The sequence below is a fragment of the Pteropus alecto genome, unplaced genomic scaffold, assembly GCF_000325575.1.
Source record: "Pteropus alecto unplaced genomic scaffold, ASM32557v1 scaffold44, whole genome shotgun sequence".
In the NCBI taxonomy this organism is placed as follows: Eukaryota; Metazoa; Chordata; class Mammalia; order Chiroptera; family Pteropodidae; genus Pteropus; species Pteropus alecto.
Genome location: NW_006436812.1, coordinates 458,807 through 466,266, shown reverse-complemented (window position 1 = coordinate 466,266; position 7,460 = coordinate 458,807). Strand labels below are relative to the sequence as shown.

The following is a 7,460-nucleotide window of genomic DNA, read 5'->3' as shown; positions in this document are numbered from 1 at the left end:
AGTTAAGCTTTGAGTTATTATCAGAATTAGGGGGCTTTATTGGTTCACATCGTCCAATCTGCCCCAGTCATTATGGTTTTGCTGAAACATTAAACTACTTTAAACTTTCATTTTCCTCTTAAAACTAAATTAGTTTGGAGGAAATTGTATTTTCCCAGCTCTAGCACCAGCCTCGGGCAGAGGGAGTTACAGTACAGCGCACAGATACACAACAATCACCTCCTAATTACCAAGTGGTGAGAATGGTATCTCTCCAGTTACATCTGCTTCAGAGTTCCCCGGGTCCTGGAGGGCGGCAGCTCCCCGGTGGATTCACTCAGGAAGCTTCGTATTATTTGTGTGGCGGTCTTCCTGCATCCGTGGCTTTGGAGAGGGGAAGGGCAAAGGATTTATGAAGCTCCTATTATAGACCTGCCCTGTTAGATTCTAAAATGTGTTGCTCAATCCTCAGTACTAGCACTATGAGAATCCCGTTTTATAGATAAGGATCCTTGAGGTGAGGACTAGCAAACGGAGGATGATTCCCTGAAGATCTATTTCTGTGCTGAGGTTTTTTTGTTTGTTTGTTTGTTTTAACCGTAACAGAAATCTACTGTGTTTGTCTGTGAAGTGCCTCCCATCTTTGGGAAAATACCTCTTCTTTTCTTCCAACCACACATACGAGCTTTAAGAACAGTCATATGATTAAAGCTGAACCAATCACAGGCTCTCACCACACTGGCTACAGTGATTGGTCCAAGGGGGAGAGACCGTGATGAAAGCCCAGCCAATCGCGTTTCTTGCCCAGGATCTTTCTACCTGGAGCTGGAGCTAGAGTTTGACTTTCCTTGTGGAGAAGCCAGAAAAAAATGTAACTTTTACCAATTGGTGGACATGGAGGCAGGTGAAAGGCATTCTCTGAAAGCAGAAACAAACAAAAAACTTAGCAAGCACAGAGGGGAAATCTGAGAGTTGGAGAGAAAAAGTCCCTCTCTCCCTGGCCATGTTCCCCTCCTGTCCATAGTTTGGTAGCTCCAATCCTAACCCACCACCCTCTTTTGCCTAGAGGAGGTCAGTCAAGATGGGACTCGGTCATTTGCAAACAGAAATCCCGGTGACAGCCTCATTGCCATATCTAACATTTATTGGACGCATACTGTACGCCAGGCACTAATCTCAAGGCTTCGTCTGTATTAAATCTACACGACTTCATGAGGTCGGTGCTGATGGCACACCCATTTTACATGCAAGGAAACTGAGGCACAGAGATATTAAAGTGACTCGCCCAAGGTCAGAAACCTAGAGCTCCAGAAATGAAAACTATGGGACGTGTATGGTTCTCTTTTAGCAATGCTTATTTGCAAACTGTGGGAGAGGGACTGAGTACTCCATGTCACAGATGGGGGAAAACAAGTCTCAGAGTTGAAGAGTTGCAATGTGGTGGATCTAAGATTCGGACCCAGCTCAGAGCTAACGCTCTCAATGTCTACACTCCATGACCCTCAAGATAAAATCTTCCCGTTGGATCTGCTCCGATGCTTCGTCAGGTTGCGGCCCTGAGCCGATCTCTTTTTATTTCTACAAATGGAAATATCTTTATTGTGTTTTCTTTTTCGGCTGCATCTAAAGATGATCCATGCTGCCTGATGTTATTCTCAACGGCAGCGCCCCAGCCCACAGATGGTGAGGACTGAAAATGCCTGTTACGCAACTATTCCAAACCTAGGGGGCTGATCGCCCCTGGCAGAAGCAGCCCCAGACTGACCAGAGTGTTTGATGCCGCCGGAGGCTGTCAGAGCTGCCCAGGCATTTGCTAGTCCCTTTTAATTTTGAGAGTGAGCAAGAGCATCTGGGGGTGTGAAACAGAGGGGGAGACAGAAAGACAAGGAGAGAGAAGGGCAAGGTGAGATGAAATAGTACTTCTGTGAAGCAGCAGTCAAAAGGAAACCAATACCACGATTGCTCATTTCCCGGCTGGCTTCCTGGTCTGATGGACATTTGGGGTTGTTTTTGAACATGTGGATTTGATCAAGGTGACCTTGTGCACAAGGATGCTTCATTCGCCTAGGAATCCAAGTCCCTTCCAGATTGGGCACAGCAGTGGGCTTGGTCTGCGGAGAATTCTTTCTCTCTCCATCAGATCTCGTCTCTTGAGTGGGCTGCGAAAGCTGCCTATCCATGCACGTCTGCGAGTAGTATCTTTGGAGGGGGAGGAGGTGCCTTTCCTAGCAATGACCATGTGATCCTAGCAGGACTGACGTCTGGTGTCAAAATGTGAATCTTCTGGCGGCAAATATCACTATGACCTCTACCCATCCGGTGGTCCTGGCAGCCTCTCCCCAGCCTCAGCTTCCTCCTGCCTCCCACCCACCAGTTCCATAAAACTGCTTTCAGAGACAGACTCCTCTTTGCTCTGGGCTGTGAGACTGGGCTTGGGGACAGGGCTGTATTCACTTCCTGTTGCTGCTGTAACTCATCGCCACAAACTTAGAGGCTTAAAGCAACACACGTTTATTATTTTACAACTCTGGAGTCTGAAATTAGTCTCACTAGGCCAAAATCTAGATGTCAGCAGGGTTGTATTCCTTTCTGGAGACTCTACAGAAGGATCCATGTCCTTGCCTTTTCTAGTATCTAGAGGTCACCAGCATTCCTTGGCTCATGGCCCCTTCCTCCATCTTCAAAGTCAGTGACATTGGGCCAAGTTCTGATGCCGTCATCTCTGTGACTCTCTCTTCTGTCTCCCTGTTCCACTTATAAGGACTCCTGTGATCCCAGGGAGGATAATCCAGAATGCTCTTCCATCTCAAGGTCAGCCGGTTAGCAATCTTAATTCCTCTTTGCTATGTAATCTAACATGTTCACAGGCTCCAGAGAATGGGACATGGACATCTGTGGCCGGCGGCCATTACTCTGCCCGCCACCGGGGTTTAAGCAACATTGTTAGTGACACATTTAATGTCCTTGCCCATTTAATGACACATTTAATGTCCTTGGAAGTGTCCAGAGACTGAAAGACTGGAGCGGGAGACTCAGAAATTAACTTGGCGATGTTTGCCCTGCCCTTCAGTGCAGTAAGTTCACTTGTGGTGAGGTGGAGAAATACTCACGTATGTGGACACAGAAGCAGGTACATGCACATCTGTTGCAGCAGTTACAGTAGCAGAAAGAAAAATGGAAACTACATCACCGTCCACCCACAAGATGCTATCTGACGCAACCAGGAGACAACGGACCTGTGGAAAAGCTTCACTGGTTAGCCACAATGAGGTACACTTATGTGAAGGTGTATGGAGGAATCTCCCAGACAGCATGGCCTGTGTCGGAAAAGAATAACACAGACTTGGTGTGCACGCACAAACACTGTGCCCTCTCCTGTCAAAGTAACGATGGACACTCGCCTTGTCGAAGTCCTCTCAAGCTACTGTGTGGTCACAGCGTCAACGCAGGACACAGTTTGTCCACCAAGATGTTGGTTCAAAGAAACATCAGTGTCACATCATGGAGCACCCCCACGAGGCGCTGTCATGGGAGAGTGGCCGTGGGGGTTTCGATGTGTTCCTGACAGGCGGATGCTATGGGACACAACTCAGATCGCCAGAGGGTCGTGAGCGGGTCAGTGCAGACCCCAGTTGTGCCACTAGGGCGTTTGATTTTCAGGACATTCAGGAATCTCAGACCATGCTTGGGAGGCGTCAGCTGGCCAGGACAACGGGCTCCCAATCTGGGATCGAAGACAGGATGTCCTCACACTCTGAAGAGCATCTGCAGATGGTGAGTGAGCTCTCGGTGAGTGTTCAAATGTCCCCTCAGTCAGCTCAAGTTCTGGGCACGTAATAAGTTTTAAAAGGCTCAAAAATGGAGTTCAACGTCCTTCTTCTCTTGGGTTAATGTCGGAATTAAAATCACCAAGAAAGGCTCCTCTCAGTTCTTCCCAAAGTTTGCGTTTCTTTTTTGTACTCTCCCACGTTCTCTCTCTCTCCCCTCAAGTGCATGTCCACGTGCGTGCACACACATTTCTCTCCGTACATCTGTGTGCGTGTACACGTGAGAGTCTGTTTCACTCTTGACATCTCTGTGCCGCTGTGGCTTGTCTTCGAGCCTCCGTTTGGGGCTATCTCTCAACTTTCCCTTTTTTTTTATTTCTCCCCTTAATTCCTCCTGCCTCACTCTGTCATCGTCCCTCAGCCTCCCTCCCTCTTGCATTTCTCTTTAATCCTCCTCTCATTCTTCCATTGTATGTCCAGGAGAGACAGAGACAGAGACTGAGAGAGAGACTGAGACAGAGACAGATACAGAGACAGACTTTTTCTCTCTTCATTTTCTTCTCTCTCCATCAGTCCAGGACTTGAGCTCACATCCCAGGCTCTGCCCACACAGCACCCTACAGTGCGAACGCCGGGGGCCAAGTCAGCCCCAAACATAAGTAAAGCAGAGCCTGCCCTTCCACATCCCAAATGCCAGTGCATTTGGTGGGACCGTCACTATTTTAAAATAGGCTGCAAGGTTCCCAGTGACAGCCTTTGATTCTTCTCCAGAAAAGTAGAGAGCGCCAGCTTCTCAACATCGCCCTGCGAGTGTCATGTACCAGCTTACAGTCAGCAGTTTCATTGTTAACTTTCTCCTAAGGACACTCCAGAACTGCTTTGGGAAGGAGGCTAAAAGAAAAGGGAAAATAATAATTGTGTACCCAAGTCTTGTCGGTTGCAGATAATTTTCCTCCCGTTTTATATATCTAGTCATAATCTTGCACACATAAAATTTAAGCACCTCTGCATGGTTAGCATTTTGCAGAGAGAAGTTCTCTAATACAACACCACCAATTTACTTGAAAGAAGAGCCTGTATTTACAGCTAACAGGCCTGGGTTTGCTTATAACACTCCTGGTGAACAGATGACAGATGCCACTGGCTTCTCTTCATTCTATCCCTCATCCGTGTAACGCACAGCTTATTATAAATGTGCTGCTTCTATGATAGAGACCACAGCCCCCACTTTTGGCCTCTTGTGAGGGTAGATAGCAATGGTACTGGAAGGAAAAAATTGGATTTTGGGGCTTCCCAGAGCAGGGATTACAGCCTAACTTCTTCGCTTACCGTCTTGGTTACTTTGGGCAAATCACTTAACCCTTCTGGGTTTTACTGTTGATTCCTTAAGTGCAAAATAGGGATGGCAATCCTATTTCTCAGGCTGTTGTAAGGAAGGCGCGAAATGTCGTATGTACACGGCACACACATTGAACACATATAGTACAACGCAGTAAATATCTGTTCTCTTCCTTCCACATGAGGACACGGGCTCTAGCAAATGTTAGTTGCTCAATAAACTATTGAAAGAATGTGGGGCGGAGCTCGATTGGGCTGTGAATGAATGGGATCAACCTCCCCACTTCTGGCTAGTGGTCAGGCTCAGTTGAGGCCTCTGAGCTAAGATTTTTTAAAAGCCCTTTCTCTCTTCCTGCTTCCCAGGTCATTGACGGGTCTTTTTCCCTTGGGCATTTTTCGATTTTAGGGCTCCAAGAACAGACTGCTGAAGAAGATCCATATGAGTCAGCACTGTCTTTGATGATAAAAGTTTGTATCGAATTACCTTAAGCAATAAAAGGTGATATTGAATTACATAAATGGCCTTCCAAGGAGAGAGAGAAAGAGCTAGCTGACTTCAGGCGAGGCTGAATCCAGGGGTTAATGGCTGTGGCCATAACTCGCTCTTTCTGCCTTGTTTTTTAAAAAACAAGGCAAACTGGTTGACCTTACAGATTGCAAGGACTTTGTCAGCTTACAATCTCTTATTTTTTATTTTTTACACCATAGCACCTGGTCTTCCTAGGTGGTCTCCCATCCAAGTACTAACCAGGCCTGACTCCGCTTAGCTTCCGAGATCAGACAGGATCGGGCTTGTTCAGGGTAGCATGGCCGTAGACCTCTCTGCCTTTTAATTCTGCTTTCCCTCTGAGTTGGTTTTATGATGCCTCTCTTCACAAGGTGGGTCCTAAATGCCTATATTCCAATGGTTTTCATTTAAAACAGGGGTTAGCAATGGGCAAACTCAGGCCTCCTACCTGTTTTTATAAATAAACTTTTATTGGAACACGGCCACATCCATTCATTTACGTAATGTCCAGGGCTATTTTCACACCATGATGGCAGAGTTAAGTAGTCTCAACAGATGCTCAAAGCCTAAAGTATTTACCAGCTGGATCTTTACGGAAAATTGTTGTCAATCTCTGATCTAAAAGAAGGATTCCTACTTTTGCTTTGTCAGGTATAAACTCTCGAGGGTCGTGTCTGGGTCCTGGTTCTCTCCCTGCATCACTTGCTGTGACCAGGGATGTAGACGCCTCGGACTGGCCAGCCTTCGTCACGTGCCTGTCCCTGTGGCTCAGGGCAGAGCATCTTCACTGAAAGTCCCACTGAGGCCACAGGGAATAGGAGAGGGGTGCTTCTCCTGGGAGAAAGATGAGGACTGTCACCAGAGGAAGCGGGAAGGCGTGCTGGGCGGGCAAAAACAAGAGAAGCCTATTTCAAAGATGTGAGTGAATCAAAAGAGGGGTAATAGGCACAAGTGAGAGACTCCTTGTCTTTCGGAGCATCCAATCCCTGACAATTCACTTTGACATGGTTTGGGTCAACGTGCAGATGCTTAGGATGATCACGGATTCCTGTGATCAAGAATTCCAGGGCTAAGAATAATAACAACAATAAAAAAATAAATAATAAAATAAAATAATTCCAGGGCTGTCTCATTCTCGCCACTGATGACTCGACAGAGGAAAAGAGAAAAGAAAACATAATCGATCTTTCAGTCCAAGATATTGCCAAGGGTGGAGGCTGAATTGTTCAGGCCTCTTAAACCAGACCTGTAATCTGAAACTGGAAAAGACCCCTCAGGCACTGCCCGGGCCCCCTCAGCTCTGAAACTAACTCTTTACCCCGTGGGGCTAAGTAACTAGTCAAACAATGTAGACCAGGAATATAAATACAGGGCACTCCTCCCTGCCTCCCTGAGCATGAAAGACACCACTATAATCCATCACAGAGTTATTTCTCCTGTGTTCAATGCAGCCGTCATGCACTCACCACCAGCTGGTAGCAGCACCATTAAACCTATCTCTCTTTCCAGAACTCAGACTCCTCATCTGGCCACAAAGAACCTGTAATCCCTCTGCATTCCAAAACCTCGCCCCAACCCTACCTACCTCCATCAACCCCAAAGAACCTGTAATCCCTCTGCATTCCAAAACCTCACCCCAACCCTACCTACCTCCATACTGACTTCCTCCATCGATGCCCAGATGTAACAGTTCCTTGTTCGAAAACATTAAATGACAAACCAGATGTCCATTGATGAATGGATGAATGGATAAACAAAATGTGGTATATACATTCAACATTCTAATACATGCTACAACATGGATAAACCTTGAAAATATTATGCTGTGCAAAATAAGCCAGTCACGAAAGGACAGATATTTGTATGAT

General features: G+C 46.6%; 1 pseudogene; it reads right to left on the bottom strand.

The window, feature by feature from the left end:
- Nucleotides 1-5,783: 5,783 nt before the first annotated feature.
- On the bottom strand, nt 5,784-5,902 carry LOC112481691 (annotated as a pseudogene).
- Between the last annotated feature and the right edge of the window lie 1,558 nt (nt 5,903-7,460).